Source organism: Miniopterus natalensis, chromosome 16 (assembly GCF_054644295.1).
Source record: "Miniopterus natalensis isolate mMinNat1 chromosome 16, mMinNat1.hap1, whole genome shotgun sequence".
NCBI lineage: Eukaryota > Metazoa > Chordata > Mammalia > Chiroptera > Miniopteridae > Miniopterus > Miniopterus natalensis.
In genome coordinates, this window is record NC_142096.1 from 1559947 (window position 1) to 1586740 (window position 26794).

Sequence of the window (26794 nt, forward strand, 5' to 3'; positions counted from 1 at the left end):
CGCATCTGCTTTCTTCAAGGTGGACCCGAAAACTGCCTTAAAGGACGCAGCTGGTCCTTGTTTTACAAAGGAGCACCCTGCTTAGGTAAAGAAGCCTGTCTAAGAATTCAAATGAAAAAGGAGGGCTTGTAATCAGAGGGCTTAACTCCAAACCAGAGCCCTCTTGTCTCGCAGCAGAATTATTCACACCGGTTTTTCACAGTTTGTTTACTGAACTTTAATATCCCTGCTTACTTATTTCACACAAAAATTATCTTTTCTTTCCCAAGTCAGGGAACGCATTTTTAACATTTGATAAGGAAAATACGAAGCGAAGCATAGCTTACACCATCTGATGTAGGATGACTCATTAAAGAAAATGCCATTTCTTAAGTAAAATAAAATAAAAATTAAAGGAGCTGTTTTCATTTACCTTCAAAGTGAACTTTTAAATCGGAGACCTGGATTGTATCGTCGAAGCACCAGTTTTTCCACTACAGGAGTTCATTTGAACATTGCTTTGCTAGCAGTTTTGGATATTAATATATTTTTTTCTATTTGAGAAGTAAAACGTTGACAGCTGCCGGTGAAGGACATGAATGAGTGCAGAGCAAATGTGTGGAAATTGACACTGGACTCCAGCATAGGCCATTGGAGTTTTAAATATTGACATAGCACAGCACAAACTATCCGGAAAATAATTGGAATTTCTTAGCGTCTAGATCGGTTTGATAGAGTCTGCTTAGTCAAGGGGTCAGTCATTTATACGGAAGAAGGTGTTTCCAAAAGCCAGCCGCTCAAAACTCTAGTGAAGTCTGTTTTCCTTCATTCTTGATTTTCTTGCAGTGCTGGTGATCCGAAGCTCTCAAAAACATCGGACTTTCGAACCTTCGAGATAATGGCCACCAACCTGTAATATACCGTCCCTGACATATAAAGACAAAATTGTTTTCTACTTTAAAACCAAACGCAGAACTCAGTGACCCCACATTTGATCTTAAGTCGGTTCCCCCAGCTTAGGCATAAAGGCGATGTTTCTTTAGGTCCAATTTTCTAGGCTAAACATACACAGAACAGAGATGCCATGTGGCCAGTGCTTTCCGGCGCATCCAAGTCTCAGAATCGGGCGCTGAAGGGAGAGACGGAGGAAGGGAGGGAGCTCATCTCTTTTAATTGAATTTATTGGGGTGACATTGGGAGAGCTCATTTTTCTGGCATAAATAAATCTTCCCTGGAAGAGGAGAGGAAGGTCTCCAAGTCATTTACTCTCTGGAATTTAAATAAATGGCTCCAGGGGACATGAACCTGTAAATCTCTCCAGAAATCTCCCCCGTTAACGTCCAAGGCTGGTGCCTCCTGCTCTCCCCCTGCCCCGGCTGCCAGCGTCTGCTCAGCAGGTTTTCTGACCACGCAAAAAAATGGACCTATTCGTGGAACGTCTTCTCCGGAGCTGAACGTGATACATTACGTCCGAACACGTTTGACGAGTAATTCTCAAGGACTATAAAGAAAAGTTATTGTGTGTGAGGATTTAAAGATCTTTGAATAAAACCCTCAGAATCCCCACTGAGTTTCAGTAGGCTATTAGTAACTCATTTCTTAAGAGAAGAAATAGTTTTTTGTAAGCACAGTTTTAAATGTCAATTAGTTGAAAATTATTTGAAGAGCATACCTATTAAGCATATTGATTTAAAAAAAAAAAGTCTACCTAAGAACACGTATTTGATTTAGAGATTTCCAATTAAATATAATTATAATTTTATTTCCATTCTAACCGTCCTTTTTTATTATTTATTTTTTGGGGATTTGCTTGGTCATCGGGAAATCTGAGTAACTGATTTTTGTTTTATTGTAAGTTCCATTAATGAAGCTGATCTTTCCTATTTGTAGTCATGCTGGTGCTTTCCATATCATCATAATTCCTGGCAAGCAGCAAATCATTCCATAAGTGTTTTGTTTTTTTACTTCTCTCCCCACTTTTTATAGATAAAAATTATATATAGTGCAATGCATAAAAGTGGAATGTAAAATGGTGTTTTGACAAATTAATGCATTTATATAACCAAAACTTCAATCAAAGTATAGAAAATTCCCAGCAGCCGAAATGCTTTAATTAGCCATAACCTTTCCATAAAATTTACCATCCCTGCCCCACAGGCAATCGCTATTCTGATTTATTTCAACATAGGTCAGTGAGGTCTGCACCATAGCTTCATATCAGTGGAAGTATGGTACCTTATGTGTCTAACAGCTTTGCTCAAAATCTTGCATTTTATACTCATGGTTGCGTGCTTCTGAGTGCCGTCCATTCAGTGAAGGTCCCTCGACACGTCTGTCCGTTTCCTGCCGATGGACATTGGGACGGCTCATCGTTTTTGGCAATTATGAATAAACTGTTTCCATGTACAAATAATTTTTGTAGATTTATGTGTTAATTTATCTTATCAAATATCTAGGAATGTAATTTCTTGTCATAGGTTAGGTAGATGTTTAACTTAAAAAACACACACAACCACCAGATTTTCCCAACATTTGTACAACCAATATACAGGAGCCCCAGGTGCTCCAGGTTCTCATCAAATATTGCTGTTGTGGGTCTTTTTAGGGTTAGCCATTCAGGCCTGCGTGCAGTGGCAATTCATTTTGTTTAATTGCACTGACATTAGCGATTCCGCACGCCTTTGCTGTGCTTATTTGCCATTCTCATAGCTCCTGGGGGGAAGTCATTACTTCCTTTGACAAGTGTTGAGATACTTGCCCTCCCCCCAGCCCAAGTCACCCCCCACCGAGCTGCAGTACGTCTCGTCTCGTTGGATAGGCTCCTCCGTTGTGTACACGCACTGGGAATATTCTCTTTTTAAAAGTCTGAGAAAGAGAATCGATCACGTTCTGTCTCTCATGGCTGCTGCCTCATACGTCACGTGAAGAAATCTTTGCCTAGTCCAACCTCGTGAAGGTGTTTTTCCTACATTTACTTTCAAAGAGCCCTGTGGGTTTAGCTTTTAACTTTCAACCCATGATCCGTTTCAAAATAATATCTGCGTTGCTCTGAGAAATGGTGTCCATTTTCCACAGGTTTATCCAGTTGTTACAGCACCATCTGCTTCAGGCCTTTTCCTCACTGCATTTCTCCGAAAACTCAGAAGTCAACTTTGTCATTAATCTCTCTCTCACATGCACACACACAAAACCCCCACCGGCATCACGTATGTATATTTTATATACGTATATGTCAGTTGAAATTATGTTCATAATTTATTCTGGGATCTGCATTTCTTTCCATTGGTTTGCATTGATCTTTGGCAAGATCTCATTTTTTTCTATAACTTTATAGTAATTCTTGAAATCAGTTACCATGTGTCCTCCACATCTTACCGTGTTTTTCAAAATAGTTCTGACTTTTCTTTGAATTTCCATGCTCACCCAGAAAGCATTTTTATGGATATTTTTTCTTCATGGTGAATCTGTAGTTTAATTTTTGGAGAGGTTTTGTCTTGAGGATAATGGGTCTTCCAAGGCAAACCATGTTATTTCCCTCTTTTATTGAGATTCTGATAGTTTCCCTGCGCATTGTTTATGTTAAGTGCGTTGTATTATATATGTTCATATACTGTTCTAAAGGGCATTTACAAAAATATTATTTTCTAAAGGTTTACAGCTAGTAAATACTGTGCCTTGTTCATTGATCTTTTCATCTGGGGCCATATTATATCCACTCATGAACTGCCTGCTTTCCCATTGAAATTCCAGACTCCTGCCCCCTCTCCTTTGTCCAAAGTGGAATATAAGTTGCTGTTGCCCAGTGTGTCCTGGGGCCTTTTACTGTTATGAAACCCCAGTAGGCACATGTGTGATAAATTTTGTCATTTTCTTCTGTTAATCTGTCTTATGTTAATTTGAATATTAGTCCAGCCAGAATTTAGAAAGATGGAAGGAAAATTATTTTTCCACCCCTAAAACATGTCAGGTTTCACGAGGCATATGAATTTGATAAGACACCGAAGCACATATACTCAATTTTTAAGCAATTTGTATGTAACATTAGCTGAAATTTTAAGTAAACACCCATCCTCATGATAATATAGTATGTACCATTATTTTAAACAACTGCACTACTTGTAAAATAAGAATTTCTCAAAGGTATGTAATATTGCTGACGAGGGACATTTCTCATCAATATCCCACATTTGTAGGTAGATTCTAAAACCTTTTAAAATATGTTGGACTTACACTCAGAGAAGTAAATATATCTAAGTAGAAATCACGCTAAAGGATGACCCACCTTCTGCCTTCACATGTTGTTAACTTAGGAGAACATCCAGTTATTCTTTCTCTTGCCAAGAGATTGGGAAGGACTTTATTAAATTGTGGCTTTGGGCTCCAGAGGTGTCATCAACTCAGCAGTATTTTCGCTGAGTCATCAAAACACAGCCAGCTAAAAGCATTAATTTCCCCTTAAAAGTATTCTTGAAAGCTGTGCCATTTCAGAAACAGAAGCAACGTCAGCTGAAAAAGTACAGTCAAATTCACCTTTAAGTGGGAATATATTTTAAGAAATCAATTTTGAGTCAAGTGTTGTTATTTATTACAGGAGAGAATTTAATCCCAAGTAGGTTTTTTGTTGAGGAAATTTAATATACTGCTTGATCCCAGATACTTTTCACGTCCGAATGTTGGTCCTGCATCCACTGTGTAAACTGCTGGACCTAATCCTTTGTCTCCGAGGGTTTAACTAATGGATTCCAAAGCCCTGACTTGCAAAATGTTGTAAGAAATAACTTGAGAAGGCCCAGGCAGCCGAACCTGACAAAGTGGCTCCTTGCCTCAGATTTGAAAGCTACACTTGCCTGATATACAAGAGAATCCAAACCGGAGTTGAACTCCGAGGAATGAATCCTGCTAACAGAGAAATTCTAGCAAAACCCTTCCCAACTGCTGCAGACGCAAATGAAGTAAGAGAAATAATACTTCCAGGCGTTCTTGATGTTTTTTGAAATCTCAGTGTCCTTAGCAATCCAAACCCAATTGATGTCCCTGGCTCTCGAGACCGACGTGTTAAGTCCTGTGATGGCAACGAGAGGGGGCAGCTTCAAGTATGGACCTCAGCGTCCAGGGGAAACGCAAGATCCCGGCCACAGGCCTGTGACCGGATCACAGTGACCAAGGCCACTTACCAGCCTGGGTGTATGAAGTGGGAACGTACATTCACATACGTAACAGTTACCGATGCAAACAATTCATGGCATCTCTGCCGTTACATATCCTATCTCAAGTAAAATAAATAAAAGAAGTTTGCATAAAATTAGCAGAAAACAATCTCAAGAGGAAGATATTTCTAAAATTGTTTGTTTCACTTTATACAGAAATACTATCCCTGGGAAGCACCGCTTTTAATTTCAGGCATCTCTGCCACGTTTTTATTTCTAGCATGTGAATTTCTAGTTTATGAATTTTAGGTATTAAAATGTTTCACTTTTAATGATAATTATGCAAATACACTAATTCGGATAATTAATTGCGGCAACAGCTACTTTTGGGGGATGCTTTCTCTTAAGATACGGTATGAAATCTCTCTCATTTACTCAGTCACCAAACAAATACTTACCGAAAGCCGGCTACGTGAAGGGCCCCGTTCTTGGCGCCGGGGACACGTCGCTGAATCAAGGGGCAGCTGCGGTGGCGTTAACTGGAAGGGTGAACGCAGGGGAACGGCCCAGGCTGCCCCCTCGCCTCAGGCCGCGCGTGGCCAGGCGGCGGCTGGGACTGATGTTTGTTTGCGTCATTTCACTCAAGACGGTGACTTTTCCCCCTTGGTCTGTCTTTAACGATTCTCCGTGGGTTTTTGAGGGAGAGCCCCCCCCTTTCAAGCAGCAGGCTCCTAGCAGCTGGGAGGCGCGCGCGGGCGAGCTGAGGATGGTGTCAGAGGAGCGGAGTGGAGACCTCTCCCGAGGGCAGAGCCAGGAGGCCCCGGGAACGTGGTGGCCGCCCATCCTCGCCCCTCGCGCCCACTGTGTCTGCCTCCCCCGGGCCGGGCGCTGGGCTCCGCGGGGACCCAGCAGTGAAGCGCGGCCTGCGGCGTGAAGCTGACCAGACGCGGGACCAGGTCCTTTGAGATGAACAGACAAAGATAAACGAGTAAAGAACAGCAAAGGCTCCGGAGGTAAAACGGGGAAAACGGTGCCGTCTCCGAGGCACAGGGACTGTTGACCCTGCGGGATTGTCACTTGCTCCTTAAAGGCCCAGGAGGGTGGAAACGAGAAAGGACGTTGTGTTCAGACAGCGGGGCCTGCGTCCGACTGTAAGGAGGGGCTTCGGCAGGGGGCCGGGGCTACACCGACACGGAAACAGCCGGAACAGACAAAATCTATTGTCCCAGTGAACTGGGAAGCGAAGGGAGCAGGCCGTGGATCCCGAGGAGGGCGCGGCGTTGAATGGGGCTGCGCCTTCGCCGCGGGAGCCTGGAACACGCACAGGCGAGGAGGTGAGAGAGGAAGACCGTGGTGAACGGAAACGCCATCGAAACGCCTGGGTTCGTAAAACATTAAACCTCAACGTTCTGAGTTCCTGAGTTCCCCGAACTTCACCGGCCTCCCTGCTGCCGACGGTCGGGGCGGGTCCTGAGGAGCACGGTACTTGGAGAGACCTGTCTGTGAAAATCATCTCCTCCGAAAGCGCACGTGCGTTTGCGTGTTTGTGTGCGTACGAGTGCTGCTGCTCGGAATATTTTACACAATTTACGGCGACTTCATAAGGGTCTCAGATATTATAATGGACAGTGTTAGAATATTGCCGGTTTTCGGGCGTGCCTGTCTCGTCTTGGGTTTAGAGAAACGTTTATTTCAAAGGACAAACACGAACCGTGGTACTGGAGCTCTTAGAGATTTTCCATTAATTTCTCACCTTTGACTCGAGACAGAGGTTTTCGTTTCATTGGACCGTAAAGGTTACCCAAGTGGAATGTGTATGTTTTTAAAAGAGTGATTTGTCTTTTCACAAACAGGATGGAAGTGATGCTCAGGTTCCATGTTATGGGGGAATATTTTTCACATGCCCGTTACTGATTCTCTCATAATAAATGGTGAGCACAGTTTAAATTGATATTTCCTAACATGAGCTGACAGAGCTATTTTAAAAAAGACTGAGTGATGCTTGTCTCCCAGTGTCGCCTATTTATGTCAAAAAGCATTTTCCTAATCTGTGCTGCGCGCAGTGGAAACCGACTCAGTGCCCCTGCTCCTTCACCGAGTGAACTCTGTTCGACGTCTTCAGTACCCGCATCGCCCCTGGAGTTCACGTCAGTTAAAAACACGACCCACTCGTCGTTTGTAACTGAATTTTTATTCGTGAGAGATGGGTTTGGGATTCGGCTGAATGAAATCTTACCTATATTCAAAGAAAATAATTTAGTTACGCAGGATTATTCCCAATTCTCTCACTTCCTATCCTGCTCCAAATTCTATCACTTTAAAACTGAGGACTTTCTCTTCTTTGGATTAGGTTTGGAAAAGTCCCGTATAGGAAGTTAGATTATTTTCATCAGTAGACAGTAATCGACGGGTGGGGTGTGTTTGGGAGAAAGCATAGCGTATGCACCGACTCATGTACGTTGGCTGCGTCTAGTGTCTAAGCCTGATCCTCTGAGCACGAAGGGACCCCACGGTCCTGGGAAAATTGTGACGCAGGTCAGCAAACAAACGTACTCGGCCTCGGGCCCCATCTTCGCATCTCGCCCTCTTTAAATGTGGTCCCAGGAGGGGGGGAAAAAAATAGCACAAATTTGTTCATCTTTGATGCTACCTCTTGACATGCCCAACAGCCCAAAACGCCAATGGTAAAAAATGTAAACCTGGGTCACCCCGCATGGAATAAGAGGTTGCACGGCCGGGAGACGGCGTCCCGGGGAAGCAGCGGCGTTCGCTGCGCGCCCGTGGCCCCCACGCGAGCCCCGTTACGGGAGTGAATAGAAGTCAGGCCCTTTCCCCTCTGCAGGTGGAAAGCTGGCGGCAAGCGCCACACCCGCAGGGGTGAGCTCGGTTCCGCAGTTTCAACCTCCTGTCTCCCGCGCCGCGGGCCGGACGTGGCCGGCGTTTTTGAACAGGCCCCCTTGGGATTTTTCTGACACTGACATTGCATCTTGCTTCCAGCTGTGTGCTGTTTTCCAGAAGAATATTTTTGGAGATGAGGCACAGTTAGCGGTGCCAGGTACTCTCCACGTGGGCAGCAGGTTGGGCGGGAGAGCGGTGGGCTGGCCATAGTGACGCTGTGCGGGCACCTGGGCCCGAGGGCCACTGCGGCGCCCAGGGCCTCCCGGGGTAGCGAGGAGGGCTCTGTGAGCCGGAACAGCTGAGTTTAAGGTCACCGGGATGAAAGGCGGATGAGAAGCCTCTTTTCAGCTCAGTGTTTAAGTTCTCTTAAGCACAGAACCTCAGGGGTAATTCTGGTACGTTCTGGAACTCGGGGAGATTTCGGGAGGAATACCTCGTTTTCCCATTGTGTTCCGTGGGCAGGTGCTGCATGACCAGATTAATGAAACCAGACAGCCGTGTTCCTATATATTTAGAGTGAAAAATGCTTTTCTCAGTTATCCCTGCCAATGAATGAGGCTACCAATGAAAGACCACGTATATTTTATTCTAACATATAGAATTATTTTAAAATACAGTGAATACATTTAAATCGCTGAACATCCGCTTGTATTCCTCTAAACTCCCTTAAACCCTGCAAAAAATCTCCTCTGTATTAATTCAAGAAAATATTATACAATGTTTGAAATACCAACTTATTAGAATAGGAAACAGAAACTCTACTTTTGTGCTGCGTCGTATTTTCCTAGGATAGTAAATGCAGTAGACAGGAGCATTAACAGGGGAAAACAGTGCAGTTATTACTAGAAGGCTTGGGTTCAAGTGCCAGCTCCACCATTGGCTGTTTATGTTGAAAAACTCAGTTTCCCATAACTTGATTTTTACCGTAGGATTGCTGTGAAAACCCACCTAGATCCTGAATGTGCTTTTCAATGACAAAATACAGAAAATTTAATTACTATCAGCAAACATTTTTCCAAGTGGCAAAGAAGCTTTAAATTTCCATTATTCGATAACTTATAATTTTGTTTGTTTGTTTGTTGTGCTTTACTTTTATCGCCGAGTCTAATGTGTTTTACCGGTTATAAAAAATGAGTTTTAACCTGTAAAACATTACTGCTTATTTAAAAAAAAAAATTGGGGGGGGTTTGTTACAACGATCACATAGAAGGTTTTTATTTCCTTTTTACTTCCCTCTTTCTATGATATAAACCTTTCATTATTGGGCAGACACTACTTTTATGGAATTCTGTTAATACTGCTGGCATCTCTAGGGAATAGATGCTCCTGAAGAATTACCCCTGAGTGATTGCTCTGCAGTGTTCTTTCCTCCCACCAATAATTCAGTGGTCGATTGGGCAAATTCCAAGAATTTTTATGCTAGTTCTTGTGAAAAGTAAATGAAACTTATATTGGAAATCCTATCTGGAGATTATCCTAGCAAAATTTTTATAGATCTCTGTTCTTTATCATGTCCTTATCGAAAGTAACGGTAATAATGATGATATTAAGAGCCAACATTAATATTAGTAGCCAATAATTGTAGCCAATATTCATTGGACATTTACTACATGTTCACTCTAAAGACTTTGTATACATCATCTCAATTTATACAAAAATGACATAAATAACCCTCAGTGTATAGAGGCAGAAACTGAGGCTTAGCAAAGTTAAACTGATCGAGGTCACCGGCCCTGAAGAGGCAGGATTTTATTTAAGGTCAGTCCTGATTCCAGAATCCAGTCCTTAAAATTACATGGAAGATACAGGTATCTTTAGTGGAACTGAAATATGAGTGGTCAACGTTCCCAAGCACTTAGACCCAACTAGAAGGCCACCCCAGCTCGACCCGTCAACTTGAGAAAGGCCAGGCATTAAAACTGGGTTATCTTCAGTTTACCTCGAGTGCGATAGTTCAGCCTCCTTGAGAGCGGTGCTCTACCTTAGCCCTGTGCTTCCATCTCCTTCTGTCTTTAGACTTTAGTAGGGACATTGCCACTCAGTAAATGTGGTCAAATAAAACCAGAACCCGAGGTGCTGCCTCCCCTCGTTTCCGCTGTGGGAGAAACACCCAACAGGACGAAGACGACGGGAGGCCAACGTGCACCGTCATCGGCTGACCCCGAGCTCGCTCAGTCACCATGGCATGCAGCCTCCACCACAGTCGGGGAGGCGGTTGTCTTACCGCCCCCGTCTGATGTGTCAGCACATGTGGCTTTTGGAAGAATCAGAATCTGGACCCAGGCTTGTGGGATTACAAATATAACAGTTTCAACTGGTCTGCACAATTCGTGGTATTTGAGGGGTTTCTGTCTGTGCAGCAGGTGACGGGAGCTCCATGGCCTTAGATTCTTCTCCCAGGAAACTGACATTTGGGAGAATTATGGGGACGGGACAGTGTGCTTGACTTACACAGAGTGGGCCCCCCCTACAGTGTCGGGCTTTCTAACTTCTGCTAATATGGGGGCCTCTCTTCGTAGGTAGAACTAAGTCAGCTTTCTAACTCAAAGCTCAGAAAGTGAGGCTTGTTTTTTCCAGTTGGGTCTGCCCACCTCTCTCAGCTTTGCTTTGCTGATAAGGCAAGATTACCCGTCATGGAATCACCTCCAAGGATTTTTTTTCCCCCTAGTTCAATAAAAATAAATAAAATCATAAGGGATTTTGGTTATATTTTTACAATTATCTTTCTCATGCTTAGCGCGGTTTCCTTTTTTTCTCTTTTTGCACAGGAGTCAAATTCCCATAAAACATTCAAAATAACTAATTAGAAAGACAGACAGCTTTCGTAATTGTCAAAAGTGAACGGCATCCTTATCTTGGGGATGGGAGATCTAAGTTGTGTTGCTGAGCTCTGTGATTTTTGTTCTTTCATAATAAGCAGGTTATGTGTTTAAAAGAAAATAGCAAAAATCTTGGAAGATTGACCTTGGTTTGGAAAGTGTTTTTGAGTATACAGAAACATCATGCCATACCGTGTAATTTCATGGAAATTCGATGCCAGACTGTATTTAATTTATACACCAAGTTGTGATAACTCTCGTCTTTCGAGCCCGATTCACGCCGGAGGGACTGCGGGAAGAGAGGACATTATTTTGTGGTCATGCTCAGTAATTGCTACATGCTGTAAAGTCGGTGCTACGGTGAATTGAAATAATTGCAAAGATATCTGTACAATTGACATGCTTTTTATTCTCCTGGGATGGGGCACCAGACCAGAAATTCTAAAATGTCATTGAAGCTGATAATATTTCTCCAATTAATTGTGAAATATATGATCACTGGACAAGACAGGACACCAAAAGTGCAGTGAAGGGACTGTGTCCCAGATTTGTGAAGCGTGTGATGGATGATAAAAGACTCACCTTGGCTGACCCAGCGAAGCGCGGTGGCTGTTAGGAAATATGGGGACCTGTCATCCCTTCTCGTATATTAACTAATGTGTAATACATGTGCCTCTGGAGAAAGTTCAAGAACAGAATTACCAGACGCTCTGTCAAATCTCGAATAGAAAGGATTTTTGGAAATGATTGTTCAGAAGACTACCTTCATATCTTTATTTATTTACAGTATATTTCTTTGTGTGTATTTGCCATTATGTATACTTGAATCATTGATTATTGAGTTGATGAACATATTGATTCTCCAGAGTTTTATTGATATTTTCATAGGTCAAAATATTATGCACCAATCTGCCTGTTCTTGATGACCAAGTATGGCGCAGATGTATAAATTTAAAGAAGTATTTTCCTGAGGTTAAGCTAAATCCAATAGTAAGATAGGTATTCAGGAACCATTTAGAAAAACCTCCCAAATAAATACGTAGTATTAGATTGCATACGTATGTGTATCTCCAAGGAGAGCAGTTTATTACTTCTCTCTCCCTATGCCCATTTATTGCATTTAGCATAAAATTAATAATTATTACCAAGGCCCGCAGTGCCTGCCTCCCATGATACAGTCTGTCTGCGTCTCCAGTCTCACCTTCTTTCACCCTTCTCGCCTTCTCTGGTTCATTCGCAGACCTCGTCTCTGTTGGCTGAACATCCCATTGTCTTTCTTTCCATGGTCTTGGTCTTGCTTGTCTCTCTGCTTGGAAATAACCACTCCCACATTCCATATGATTGTGTCCATTCCTGTGTCAGATTTGTCAGATCCTCTGTTACCTGCTAAGACACGCCCAACTTAAGCTGGCCTCCCATCACCCCATGACACTGCTCTTCAAAAAGAATCACCATTGTGTTATTTACAGTACTTATCACCATCTTCAGTTCTCACTTTCATCTTCGTCTTGGATAAACAACTTGAGTCTTGGGTACACAAATATACATTAAATGCTTACATCAGTCAATTCAGGTCCATAATCATTCATAGATACTAAAATACGTAGGTGACGGTTTGATGAGACACAGGGTAATTATGTTGACTTATCCATATTCATACGTTGTCTCCTATATTAATCTCTATTGGATTCGTTCACTAAATATGTAGTGTGCACGTGTCTTGTGTTTAAGGGAGAAGAGCAACTATGGTCAAAGGAGACACATCCTGTCTCATCGCAGCCCAAGGCCGGCTCTGAGGTGGCGCCTGGTGGGAGCGAACCTCACAGCACAGAGGCTGCCGGAGCACAGGGAGATGGTCTGGAGCAGGGAGCCTCTCTGCTTACGCTTCTGTCTGTCTTGTTACCCACATACCAAGGCCTGACCCTATTCCAAATTCTGGGGTAGGTGATCTTCGGGGATATAGTGTCATCCTGAAGAATTCAGCAGTCTTGGGAAAGATAATTAAGCATATTACTAATTCTTAACTAGAAAGCTGATGGAAGTAGATTTCGCTGTCAGCAGCCCCTCCTCCTACAAATGTGTTTGGGTCCTATGGGGCCTGTTCTGATTTTCTCTCATCATTTCCAGCACTAACTTTGAAAATGTTCGCGTTGGATTTTTAACAGTAGCTGCTCTGCTCTCGCGTCTGTGCTGAGACCGATTGCCCGGCCGTGCTGTGATTTCCGTCCACACAGGGACCGTCTGTTGCTCTCGCACTTCGCTTCATTTCCGAGCAGGGAGACAGTTCCAGGGGGGGGGAAGTGCAGTTGGAGCCAATACTTGCTGCAGAATTTTCAGAGACCTGAGCTGAGACGCCCCGGAAAGCAGAGGCCTGACTGTCTAGACTAACGGTGAGAAGCCAAGGCCGGGTCGGGGCAGGGCAGGGAGCCGCAGAGGCGACACAGCCGCTGACGTCGCTTCATTGGAGGTGTCGCCGCGGGTCGGGAGGCGGCTGGAGGCCGCTGAAACCCACCGCCGGGCATGGGGGGGACGTAGGAGGACTTGCAGGAAGGGCCGGTGCTCTCGGGGTGGCCAAGCAACAGATTCACCGCAGCAGCGAAGGGACAGGCCACTGTTGGTCCCGGAGCCACGGAAGAGTCACTAAGTGAAGAGGTGCTGACTCCAGAGTAGTTAGTGTCTGTCACCAGGACGATTAATCAGACACCGACGGGCATCAGACTGACATGGGTCAGTTCCCACGAAGGCAGAACAACCATCAGCTTCATTAATCAGGATGGAAAATATCTGCATAAGCTGCCAGCGAGGTTTAGAAAACGATTCTCCCTATAGCCTCTTTTTGTGACTAAAATGTGCACTATGACAACATATTTAAATTTCAGTTTTTAAAAATTTGCTTCAATGAGTACACTGCTGGCTCTCACAGGCAGAGAGGAGGTGTCTGACCCCGTTAGGATCCACCGCAGCGTCTTAAACTTGGTTTAGGGCCTCCTGAGTCTTCTCCATTTCCTGTCTCCCTCCTCGAACCCGTTACCCGTTTGGCACATGGAATAATTCCAAACATGTGCACGTATCAGTCCACTCTCCTTTAAAAAGTTATTCTGACTTCTGGTTTTATGTAGAATGATCTACACTTCCCGTCATGACTTGACGTAGGGTAACCGTATCATTTATCGTTCAGACCAGGGCGCTTTCGAGAGCAAAGAGGCCCTTACAAATTAGAAAGAGAGGACAACTGGTGGACGCCCCAGGGAAACGTGAATGTGGGTGTGTCCCCAGCCTCGTCTCCCGACAACCCCTGTGGCTCTGGTGTGTCCGCAGCTGGCGTATTGTAGGCATGTTATTAATAAGTATCTAGTGGATGAAAGAATGAATGAGTGAAGAACAAAGAAAATGTAAATTTGTGTTTAGTGACTCTGGGATCTGCCTAGTAGTGTGGATTACGTTGTCATAATTACGCTCTCGAAGACTCCTTTTGTTCACTGTATATTTCTCCCCTTGGCTTATATTTGTCATCTATCGATATGTGTATTAGTTTCCCAGGGCGGACGTAACCCCTCGCCACAAACCCATGGCTAAACGCCAGGAATGTATCGTCTCACTGATTGGAAGGCTGAGGTCAAGGTGTCGCAGGGCTGGTTCCTTCTCGGGGCTCTAAGGGAGCTTCTGTCCAGGCCCTGCCACTCCCTGCTTTTGGCGACTTGCTGGCAGTCCTCAGCGTTTCTTGGCTTGTAGCTGGGTCGCTCTGAGCCCCGCCTTCATCTTTACATGGTGCTCTCCTGTGTCTGAATTCTCTCAGTGGATAGGCCCTGGCCAGGCGGCTCTGCTGGTTAGAGCACCAACCGACACACCAAAAGGTGGCGGATTCGATTCCCGGTCAGGAATCAGGTTGTGGGTTCCATCCCTGGTCGGGGTGCATACAGGAGGCAACCTATTTCTCTCTCTCTCTCAAAATCAATATACAATAAAATAAATTAAGGAAAAGAAGAGAAAAATCCCAGAATCTAGATTTAAGGGAATCCAGCCTTAAAAACCAACCACCTCCACCCTCGACTAAATCAACTATTCTTTGTACCAGCGAGTACCAGACCACATAGCAAACCTGTAAATACTGTTATTAATATATACATTGCTATGGGTGTATATGTGTGTGTGTGTGCCTTATTTCAATAATCTTAACACTTTTACGATTTTGATAAATATAATAAAGTTACTAATTATTAAGCCACCCCAGTTATAATAATATAGGAATACATCAGTTTTTACTATTACAATATTTTGATTATCAGAATAAAAAAGGTCACACAGGACCCTAGAGAGCCCTGGATTAGTGAGGATTATTTCTGCCCATATGTGCTACATGCTTCATAAGCAGGATTTACTGTAGGGAATTAAAATATTTGAACTTGAAATTAAGAATTTAATTGCATTAACACTTTGGTTCCTCTTGGCTGTGGAGATTATCCTAATATGTAAAATCTCAGCAACATCTGCACGAGGCGTGTTTCTCGTGTCTGACTCTGGGTATTAGGGGACCGTGGAGTTGGCTGGTGAAAACAGGAGCCAGTGATGAGCAGCCTTGTTTATTTTTTCTGGATAGTCACTGAAATAAGAAAATGTGCATATTAAAAGGCACTAAGTAGTCCAATGACAGTGACAGTAAGCAGCTTATATTTGTGAAGGTAAGAGAACAATTAATTTTTCATTAAAACAGTGCATATAATTAAATATAAAAACAGTTGCTCTGATTGTGAAATAAAGAATATATTTCATGAAATTTTGTCAAAATTATTTGGATTTAGGTTTATGAAAATCAACCAAGCTAATATGGAAAACTATGCATCACTCTCATAAGATCTAATCTCCCATATTGTCGTATAAAAGTGTGTAGAGGAGAGATTATGTTACTAGAGTACTGAATCACTGCCTCTCTTAAATTCCCAAACCTACCTTATACAGACACACACACACCCCTACGTCACTCAGGAGAAAGATATATTATGATATTGCCTCCAATTAGCCCAGAGACAATAGCGTGGAAGAAATAGCAGAACCCAGAACTGGCAAATACAATATTTTTTCCATGTCTTATGCATCCCAAAATAGATAGATGGCTCTGTAGTGGGTCCCCATTTTCAAGCATACAGGCTTCATAAACAAGGGTATGCCCTCGGCGGGTCACCACCTCCACACCCCCGCCCTTGTGCAGCATCTCGACCTTCCATGGAGCACCGTCCAGTCTCTTTAGCTGGAAATTCTACTTGCCTCATATAGGAAAACAGGTCATTTTCCTTGCTCTGTTGACACCTGACCAACTAACCGCAAAATCTGCGATGGGATTACTTCCATCCAAAGGTACCATTTCCAGCGGCAACTCAGGAGCCTACTGGAAATGAATACGTAGGAGGCAATTGACACCTGACCGTCCCTTTGTGGGCCCCGCCTCCAGAACGTGACCGTGGACCGCACCAGGAACCATGGAGGGTGCATGCACCTGACTGCCGCGCCCTTAGAGATGGGTCCTATGAAAACGAGGAATCGTCGAATTAAATTAGCTTTGCTACATGCTGGTGGAACAATCTGGGCCCATTATCTCAGCTCATTAGAGCTTGGAGTTAATGAGGCCAAGGTCGGGTTCATTCCCCACGCGAGGCAGCGAGATTCATCTGAATACAGACATTCTGTCCCCTGAGTTTGCTCTGTACAGCTTGTTTCTCCATATGTTCCATAGACAAGTGCACCCACCACAGCAGAACAAGGGAATGACTGTCCAGGGCTCAGCCCATCCTCAGACCAGAGGGCAGTCTCTCCAAACACACGTTCCTGAAGGAAGCTTGGCCATCTCCACACGTGAACTCTGTGCTGCATTTTTACACTCCCTGTATGTTCTTAATAGGTGGCAGATACAGAGTACAGGTTGCTAATTTGACCTGATTTATTCTACTTCAGTTCCAATTGCATGTACTTAGGCATTTACCTGTCAGTTACCATGTCAACTTCTGGAATATAAAAGTCGGTGAGACCTCAGCAGCCCAACAGTGGGTGCGACACAGGAGGGCAGCAGGTGCATGTTGGCGCTGTTATTAAAGAGAGGGCCGTTGCAACTGACAGTGGTATTCAAAGACTTTCAGATGATATTCGTCCAAAGAACACAGGAATTCACAAATCCCATTTGCCAATCAACTTTTCTCCAAAAGTTTTTTTTTTTCCTTAGGGGAGATGGAGATATAAGGACAAGGCCCACTGACAGAGACAGTCGACATATTATTTTATCATTAAGGAGATGGAGGCTTCCAAGCAGAGAAAAATAAATGCAGGAAATTGATGATCTTGTGTTAAAGAGCCAACCTCTTGCCCACATTGTCAGAGACAGACTCAATTCCAGGCAAACTGTAAACCTTCTCACAGTCCTGCCTGCTGAGTCCAAGTTGCCCCAAACCAGGACAGTGTTGGGGTGACCTTCTGTCCTGTTCAGAGAAAGGACCAAAGCCGCCGATTGTCCCAGCTGTCAGGATTGGAGAGAAAAGAGAGGAAGTCAAACCCATTAATGACTCTTAAGCCAGCAGGAGGCATCTGAGCAAAGCAGGCTCAATCAGTAACCTGCAACTCGGCCAAGTGAATTAAAATGACCTCCTGTAAATATGGGGAACACATCCTCTCTGTGTCTCCATGGGCAGGTTATCCGCCTGCAGGGAATTGGGGGAGCCCCGGGGATAAGAATGGTAACAGCCACCAGGTAGCCAGGTACCACGTAGGTAAGAGCACGTTCATTCCTCTTTGTTCTCATAGTAGCAACGATAACATTTTTGGTTGTGAGAAATCAAGGTGAGGCTGGGGAGAGGAAGTCCCACAGCCAACAGGTGATGTTTCGTCTGGATCACGATGGCGTTTTCCAGGTGGAGAGGCTACTCTGCAAAGTGCATTCACGCTTAAGCAAAGGCATAGAGCTAATGCGTCTGAGAGGTTTGGGAACACCAAGAAACAGAAATTAAGCCCTGAAATGCTGAGGAGGAATAAACCTTGACGTTTGATGCTAAACTCCAAAGAGAATAGAAAGGATTTTGCTCCAATTTTGGCTCTACGTAGAAAGCCTTCCCCGCATAGTCATACGGTTCTTAACTGCTAATGTGCAGCTTAGCGATGACTAATTATCAAATGTCACATCCCAAACCTGTGAAAATGTTTGTAGCATAAACCAAAACAGGTGAAATTAGGCATGTGTGTGAACCCGGCTTAAAATAACCAAAGCAGTAAACAGACTTCTGTGGAATGTAGGAATAGATCAGACCATGGGAATAAAAAGCTTGGTTTTCCTTTATATGTGTCTATTTTAATTAAGACAAAAATATAGTTTGGTGGTAGGAACAGGGAGAGCTTCCCAATGTCATGTACGTCGTGAGAAATGACTTCCACAATCACACCCTACATTGACCTGGTATTGAAAATACCATTTTCTCCGCATTGCTACAATCTGCGGTTAAGTCCTGGGAAAGGCTGTTGACGGAGGCTGGGTGATCAATACAGTGGCCCAGTGCTCTCGGGCTGGGGATGAAAAGGCAGGAAGGCTCAGGCAGGGAGACTTGGGGCTCGATGGCCGTGACACCCCCTCCCCCTGTCCTGGAGGCCACGTCCAGGCGGGAACCGGAACCGAAGCCTCCAAGTGGGAACCTTTGTTTCCCACAACATCCTTCAGTTCTCAGGAACAAGGGAAGTGTTTGAAAAGACATCTGAAAACATGTCCTGGGCTAGAAAGGCTCCCCCGTATGTCCTTTAATTATTGATTTTTGAGTTAAAATGTCACCGTTGTATGCTCTTTCCTTTTTTCTTACTTAGACGCTGAAATGAAATGAGCGCAGGGCACTGATTGGATTCACGCTTAATGTGTGTCCTCAGCTGGTGAAATCGCAGGCATGACAAGGCATTTCAGGCATGTTAACGCAGGCCCCCCACCTTCCCCACCACGTGCCATCAGTTTCCCCGAAGGAGACCTCGCCTTCCTCTCGGGCTCTGGCCAGCTGCCTGGCTCTTGGAGGACCGGGCTGGTGACTGATCTCCGATAAACAGGCCTTCGCGCTCCCAGCTGCCGAATGTCTCCCTCGCGGCACCGGGGTGCAGCTGGTGGACGCTAAAGGGCTTATTTATGCTCTCGACACTTTTGAAAGAGAAAACTCCCCTTCCGAGGCTCAAATTATCCCTGGAAATGAATTCCGGGCCCAGATCTTCCTTCTGGCCCAGGCAGAGCTCCCCGCGGCCCAGCCTCTGCCGCCAGAATCTGAGTGGCGGTGGCTGCGCCCCTTTCCCTGCAGAAGGCTTTTATGTCTCTAAGTAGCTGAACTGTGTCTCGGGCCCGGCTCACAGTGACTGTGTGATGCTTCCATTTGTCACTTAGGTGCGCTGTACGGCTCCTTCGCCCATTAAGCCTGTCCCTCTGCAGAGCTGGCGGTCGGGGGAAACTCAGGCTCCCGGACCCAGAGCAGAAGCCAACAGGAGGCTCCCCCGGCAGAGGCCGGATCGCGGGCATGGGGGCCGGGTCCTTGTCACATGTCGTGCGCGAGGCTCTCCCGTAGCACAGGTGACTCCTTTGTCTGGTGAAGTCCAAAGTCCATCTAAGTATCACCTGCTAATTGTCACCTTTCTTCCGTTTTCTTCCCCAGCCCAGTTGATTCCCAGTAAAGTCCTTCTATGCCTTTATACCATTTTATAGCTCGCAAAATTGTAGCTGGGCAGTTTCTCATTTATTATTGAAAAAGATGCCCTGTATTTTTTTCTTCTTAAGAGAAAATGTCTGAATATTATAGCATTGCGCTGTTTTGTACATAGATAGGTTAAATACAGGCTTTGTCTTCCAGGTGGTCCTCGCTACTGGTTTATCCGATAATAAAAATATAAATGTACTGGCTTGTCGATTCCTACCATGATATTTATCTCTCTAAAACACCCGCCCGATCATGCCACTCCGTTTGCCGGAAGTTTTTCATAATTGCCCGCTGTCGATGGAGTAGAATTGTAATGACCCCGTATACTAAGGATCTGCTCTGTTTCAGGGTTTTATATCCTGTAACTGCCCCTGGGCAGCTGTCCCTTCTGTCCCGGAACCTGGCCGTGAACGCTCATTCCCGCGACCGCATTCACACCGTGTCTCAGAGCTGCTTCCTCTTTCCCACCTCGCGACGTCCCGCCCATATTTTCATGTCTGTCTCCAGTGCCATCACCTCCGTGAAGTCTTCCCTGACTTTCGGTCACATCCCTCCCTCCTGTGTTTCCGTATTTTTTTCTTCCCTGTTGCCCTTTTGGGGCTCCCACCATGGGTTCTCTAATACTGGTTTGCATGTTGTAATTTGTGTGCATATATTCTAGTCACTTTTAAACATGGCTGTTTCTGCCTGGCATATGCAATACACGCAGAAAAAAGCACGTGACCAAACAACAGACACGTTTTCTAGGTAGCGATCAATCCCTAACCTCAATTCGTTACAGACCCGCAGAGAGGACAGCAGTGCCCAGCGATGATGAGACTCTGAATGAAAGACATTTAATTGCCACTCTTATGAAGTTACTAAGATCCATTATAGACCAAAGTGGCTAAAACTCTCAGGCTAATCCAAGCTAAATGATGTATGATCATTATAAATTATTCTGCTCTATTATTGCAGGAGAAAGGTAATACTGCAGGGGCTACATTTCCCAAGTTTGTTAACATATATCAAATGTCCACAGAGGTGCCTGGCAATTTGGGGATGTTAATAAATACAAGCTGGTACATTTGTATTTTTATTATTGGATAAGCTAGTAGCTAGGACCACCTAGAAGACAAAGATGATATTTAACCGCTCTTTGTAAAAAGCAATGCAATGCTATGATAGTTATTCAGACATTGTCTCTTAAGAAAAAGAAAATACAAGGCATCGTTTTCAATAGTAAATGAGAAAATACCCATCTAACATTTTGTTAGCTATAAAATGGTATAAAGGCATAAGAAGGACTTTTGGAAATAACTATAACTAAAGAATTAAAATAAAAACAAATCAGTGAATTCTTTCATGCTGAACAGAATTGTTTTAAAAATGTATTTGGTTATTTTAACCATCCTGAGGCAGTTTTTGAATTACTTCTGAAAAATGTAAGGGTGAGGAAAGTGGAAATATTAAGGGCTAGCCCACAAACGTTACAGGGAAAATATGGTGTTTTAATGACAGGGTTAGCCGCACACATCCCTAGGAGAACTAGCAGGAGGAAGGAGAGAATGAAGGGCCTGCCTTCACCTGACTGAAGGTGGCCGGGATGAGAGGGGTGTCCCACGAGGGCGTACACCGGGTGCGGGGGCCCTTTCTCACATATCATCAAAAGACAGAACAACATTCTTTCGTCCATCCTGAAGATATTTTTCATCCAGGAAAGGGAAACTAGGTCCACAGAAAAATAAGGAGTCCATAGCCGTTAGCTTGGAAGTCCAATTTCAGAATAAAGCATCATATTGTGTGGCTGTGTTTTACATTTTTATAAGAAAAGAAAAAAAAAAATATGTGCAGTTCACTCAGTTCTTTCTCTTATCCCCCAAACGAGCCAAAGAGATTAAGACCTCACAGAAGACATATAGTTCTATAATTTTTTATTTGCAAGCTTACATTAAACTGAGAACACTTCCCTCTGGACTATGTTTTATAATCGTGATAAATGATTAGAATGGCCCCACGGTGATGCTGTGAGTTTCTCTGTGAAACAGGTTAATGTGCCCGTAATGGTATCCTCTTACTTTCTCTAACAGCGTGAGGAAGACCAATCTAGTTTTATTGAAATTATTTAATTTTGGAGGCCTGAGTTAATACCTCCTAGCCTTAGGAGGGTACTCCGATGTTTATGCTTAGGAAACAGAGATGATAAATTCAGCCGTTGGACCCGGCTTCTGCAGAACGACACATTACCTCTCAGCTGCTGTGTTGCTTATCAGAGCCTTCAGCTATTTCTCTATAAAACAAATACATCGTACAGTTACAGACTATTTTGTCCATGCCATGTTCTTAACTTTTATACCTGAGCTTATTACATATAGCAGAGAAGGTAATAATTGACTAAATACATCATTATTGCTTATTGCTTAAGCCCTTCGTGCCAATATCTGCAGATGATTCTTATTATCGATGATCCAGGAGTTACTACTGGCACCTAATGGGGGAAAGACCGGAGATTTTGCTAAGCATGGTACATGGTTTGGGAGCCCCTCCAACTGCCCCGTGGCCCAGCGAAGCTTTGCTTCTAAAGATCAATATTGTCCAGATTGAGAAACCTCGCGCTAAAGCGAGTGTGTGAGAGCCCAAGGGCTGAGCCACTGGCCTGCCCTCTCAGGGAGACTTGAATCTAGGTGCTCGGTGTAGGACTGTGGAAACAGAGATTTAGTCTTTGTGCCCAAGAAAATGGGCAGTTTCTATGAACCATGGGGGGCGGAGGGGGGGCTTATTCCAATAGCTGCCTTTCCACCATAACGTTTAGCTCTGAAATGTAGATAAAGGCACAGGCAATGGTTGGTTGTTGGGTTTAGTTTGCTCTCCTTGCAGACTCCAGCCTGTGGCTCCCCAAGAACGACTTTCCAGTTGTCCTGAAGAGTTTTGGGGATTCGTTTACTTGATACTGCTCCCCGACCTTAAAGAGAAGTGTTGGGAGCTGACTCTCTCTGCAAAACCTTCCTGTCTCCGGGTCTTATTTGCGCAGTTCTACCGAGATGATCATCGAACAGACATCCCCCCCCCCCCGGGCTCCCCTTCTTCGCCGGTTAACTTCTTGCCCAAGTCTGCGCTCGGCGCCGTTCTGCTCGCCCCGTCTCACCCAGAGGCCGCCTCCCTCCTCCTGTGGCTCTCGGGTGCTGGCCTGGCGCTGTCGTCTTCTCCAGTCACCCGCAGTCCTGTAAGGCCTCGGGGAGGGAGGTGTCTTTGGTGACGGTACATCTCAGGGTGACGGTGGGCTCGGCGGGATGGAGCGGCCTGCTAGGCCGTCAGTCACGGTGGCGCTGCATCTCCGTCTCCTCCCGACGCCATCGGGGGTGGCAGGCTCAGCAGTCACGCGTCACAGAGTCCTTCCGAGGCCGGTGTATTGTCCTTCATACTCTTCCAGTCACAGAGAAGCATCGTCTACAAGCATTGATAGCATGAGCTCGTGGTCTAAGAAACGGGAGCCCTGTCTGACCTTGAGATTTCAGTGTTTTCCATCCATTCGTTTTTGGGTCTACAAATAATAAGGAGGAAATATCTGTTTTAGAAAACGGAGAAACACAAACATTTGAAGAGCAAACTACTACCTGACCATAGTTTTAAAATATGACATGCAAAACATTGGATTAGCTATTGGGAAATATCTAAAAGTAAATAAGCTCTTCTCTTGCCACAGTGATTGGTTGTAACCTGCGCACCAGGAGCCCACGCCCTTCAGTGGCCTCTGGCGGCGCAGAGACGACTGGATGGGGGTGCAGACGCTCCAGGACACCCCACGTTGACATCAGTGCGCCCCAGCAGGAAACCGGCACACGCAGCACGACTGAGGCAGCTTAGTGGAGGCTCCAGAATGTGGCTGAAAGGTAAATTTACTGACAAGGAGTTTGAACTTCTTCCTGAAAGCCCAGTGACATCCTCTCACGGTTTGGACGGGGCGCAGAAGTACTGTCTCAATAGGCCTGAGGCCACCTTTCATCCTGACCTTTGGCAGCTTTACAAAACTTTTCCTTACCCGGAAATAACACCAAAACCCCCACAATTAAAGCTACTTAATGTGAGAATTTGGGATTAGGCAGAGGAAATTTCTACGCATGGAAAGAGAAGTCACCATTTGAGCCTTAGACTTAGTTCTGTTTTTCAAAACCTTTGGATCATGATCCAGAAAAAAATAATAATTCGACAAGAGGACTGAGATAGATACCTGTACAGTTCTTGGAAAGACAGAGTAAAACTAACCCCCCCCCCCAAAAAAAAATATAGAGAATTTGAAATATTTAATTTCGAAGAGATGTAAACTTGTTTTAAAACTTTCTTAAAGATAAATATTCTTCTCATACTTAAGGGAAACCGTATTAACTCAGTACGTTACGGAGCATGGGTTCGTTCTGATCGAGTGGCCGCGTACCTTCCAAGTCAGTTTGTTGATGCAGTTTCGGTTCATCGCACCTCAATTAACTCATTTGTTCTTATTGGGAATAAGTCCTGTTTCTCTAATACTCACTCGTAGCTTTCATCTCACAACAAGGAAGCAGAATTGTATTTGGACTTGTTAATATTCCTTTGTACCATACTTTGCCTATAAGACAACTGTTTGCCCAAAAAGTAATGTTTTCTGAAGTCGTCCAGTTTCTCATGAGTAATCTTTCACTTCTTTAAGCACCGAAAAGCAGGAAGGTTTTTTTAAAAAAAGCAGTGGAGTAAAAATGGAGTATTTGAATGGAGGAAATTGGTATGAATCTCAAATATGGTGAGATTTATTACCGTCACCCGCGATCCCCTCTATAAACATCATTCTCTTTGTGTCCCCAGGAGTATTTTCTATATAAATTACGTGTTGTCACACTTACATCATTTTTCATGCCCTAAAAGCCTTTGACAGGTCTTACAGCTGAAATAAATAACAATCAGAAGATGCTGCTAAAAATATCCAACCACAGACTTAACTATTTAACTAATGGACTCCCTCTGGAAGACTTATGTTCTGTTTTTTCTTTTGTTTTGAAGTTCAAACAAACTTTAGAATAGTGTTCTAGCATTTATTTTTATTTTCAGCAGAAACAGTTTGTTTATTTTTGTGAACTGAAAATAATCTGAGGTTTATTCATGCTTAGTTTTTATAACTCTGTTCCTCTCAGGACAACTAATAATAATCTTTAATATTTAGAATTACTATTAGATGAACAAATACATTTTTTAGGTATAAAATTTTTTTAATTTATTTTTTAAAATAAATTGTTTAATTACAGTTGACAAAGAATATTATTTAGTCTCAGGTATACAACATAGTGATTAGACATTTGTATAACTTACAAAGTGATCACCCCAATAAGGCCAGTACCCATCTGACACCATACATAGTTATTACTGTATTATCTACTATAGTCCCTGTGCTATACTTTACATCCCCATTTACAGTTTTTAAAATATCTTACTTGACTTCTAGAGAGAGAGGAAGAGAGAGGGGGAGAGAGAGACATCAGTGTGAGAGCTGAACGTCGATCGGCCGCCTGCTGCAAGCCCCCTACCAGGGATCGAGCCCAGAACCCAGGCAAGTGCCCTGACCCGGAATCGAACCGGCAGCCTTTGGGCGCACAGGATGACGCCCGACCAACTGAGCCACACCAGCCAGGGCCCGTTTTGTTTTTAAGAACCTACCTTTTATTGCTCGACATTGAGCACCTGCCAGAACTTCGCACGTCGGTCATGTAGCAGCCTTAGAGGCCCCAGTGCTACGTTCTGCCTGTCGCCATTTCATTTTAGTGAAGTCATCATCCAGGCGCCCACTGCCACGGTGAGCGAAATGGAGCGACACAGACACGGGGGGATGGTAAGGAAAGAAAGGCGCCTTTTGCTTCATCCTGTGCATTCAGCGGCCCCTCACCCACACGCCTGCCAGCTTTCCTCCTGGTGGGACCTGAAGGCCGGGCTCTGCACCACCTTTAGTGACTCTGAGAAGCTGCCCAGCGGCGTGAGAGGGTGTTTACCAACATTCAGAGCCTGGGGAAGGATCGAAATTCAAAGTACAGTTTTTACCGAATGCGTATTGCTTTTGAACTGTCATAAAGTCGAACAGTTTTAGGTCGAATGATTGTAAATCAGGGAAGTAAGCAAATGGTACCCCCTCCGCTCACATTCCATGAGGCCATCAGCATCACACATCAAAGGCAGCCGCCCCCTAGGACAGAAGGGGCTGGAGCATCTGAAAGACTGTGGGGAAGAGCCCCCTTGCACCCGCTGTGGTTTGTCACGTGAGCAAGTTTCAGGGCTAAGCCGTTGAGATTTGGGGGTTGTTTTAAGCAGTTCGCTTGCCCTGACTGGCACAGGTTGATGCCAGGGAGGGAGCCCCACTGCAGCAAAAGCCTTGGCCCCAGGACATCGACTTTGTGCTCAGGGACTGGACAGTGAAGAGACGGACTTTCAAAGCTGAGAACTGAGGATCCAGGGCACGTTGGGGCAGGACTTTTGGTGACACCTGCCCCACAATGGCCTGGAAGAAGGTCCATGCCGGGAGCTCCGAGGGGAGCGGTTGGAAAGAATTAAAGCCCTACTGTGCGTAGACAGCCATCAGCCATATTCGGCAAGAAGGAGATAACGTCGGAGACCGTTGGACGCAATGCAAGAGAAGGAGAGGGATCCGGGGGAGAAAATAGCCTGGGAGTTTGTGGCACTGAAGTCTTAGAAAATGTGTGTGCTTTTAAGCAAAAGAAAAGGGAAATAAATCTGAGAAAACAGCAAAGACCTATTAAGATTCAGGCTTTTATTTTTTTCCACTCAAACTAGTTTCGCCTGAAGGTACAGCCATTTAGTTAATAGAGATAAATGCTGGGCAAGGATGCAAAGAAATGATGCAGAGTTAAAAAATATGGCTACAGAAGCGTTTATATATGGTTATGGGCACCAGGAAAAGACAGGGAACTAATGGATCAGAAGCCCATTAAGTTCTGGAGGAATTATATAGTCTAAGGAACAATGAGTCCAATTTCTAAGACTCTGACTTAAAAATATCTATGGCATCCAAGATCTGTTTCAAGTGTGGTCGAAGAACACTGACTCCCATCCGTTAGGAATAGCCCGGGGCCCTCGGGGACGCGGAGGAAGGCTTCCTTCACAAGAGCAGAAGCAGAACTAGTCGGAGACCACCCTCTCCCGCCAGGGCAGGTCCCATCTCACCTCTGAAGGACCCAGCAGCCTGGGACTGCAGGAAACGCCCCGTCTCCTCTCGGACGGGAGGCCGCGGGCGCTGGGGAGGCGC

At 44.6% G+C, this 26794-nt stretch overlaps 1 long non-coding RNA gene across 16 annotated transcripts in view; it reads left to right on the forward strand.

The window, feature by feature from the left end:
• Positions 1 to 26794, forward strand: part of LOC107526463 (uncharacterized) — a 276844-nt gene that overhangs the window by 98530 nt on the left and 151520 nt on the right. For 15 of the 16 annotated variants that reach the window (XR_015715769.1, XR_015715774.1, XR_015715766.1 and 12 more), the window contains one exon: positions 23219 to 23405. The exons of the other annotated variant lie outside the window; for it this stretch is intronic. This is a non-coding gene — a long non-coding RNA (uncharacterized LOC107526463). The remainder of the gene's footprint in view (positions 1 to 23218; positions 23406 to 26794) is intronic. 16 annotated transcript variants of the gene reach the window in all.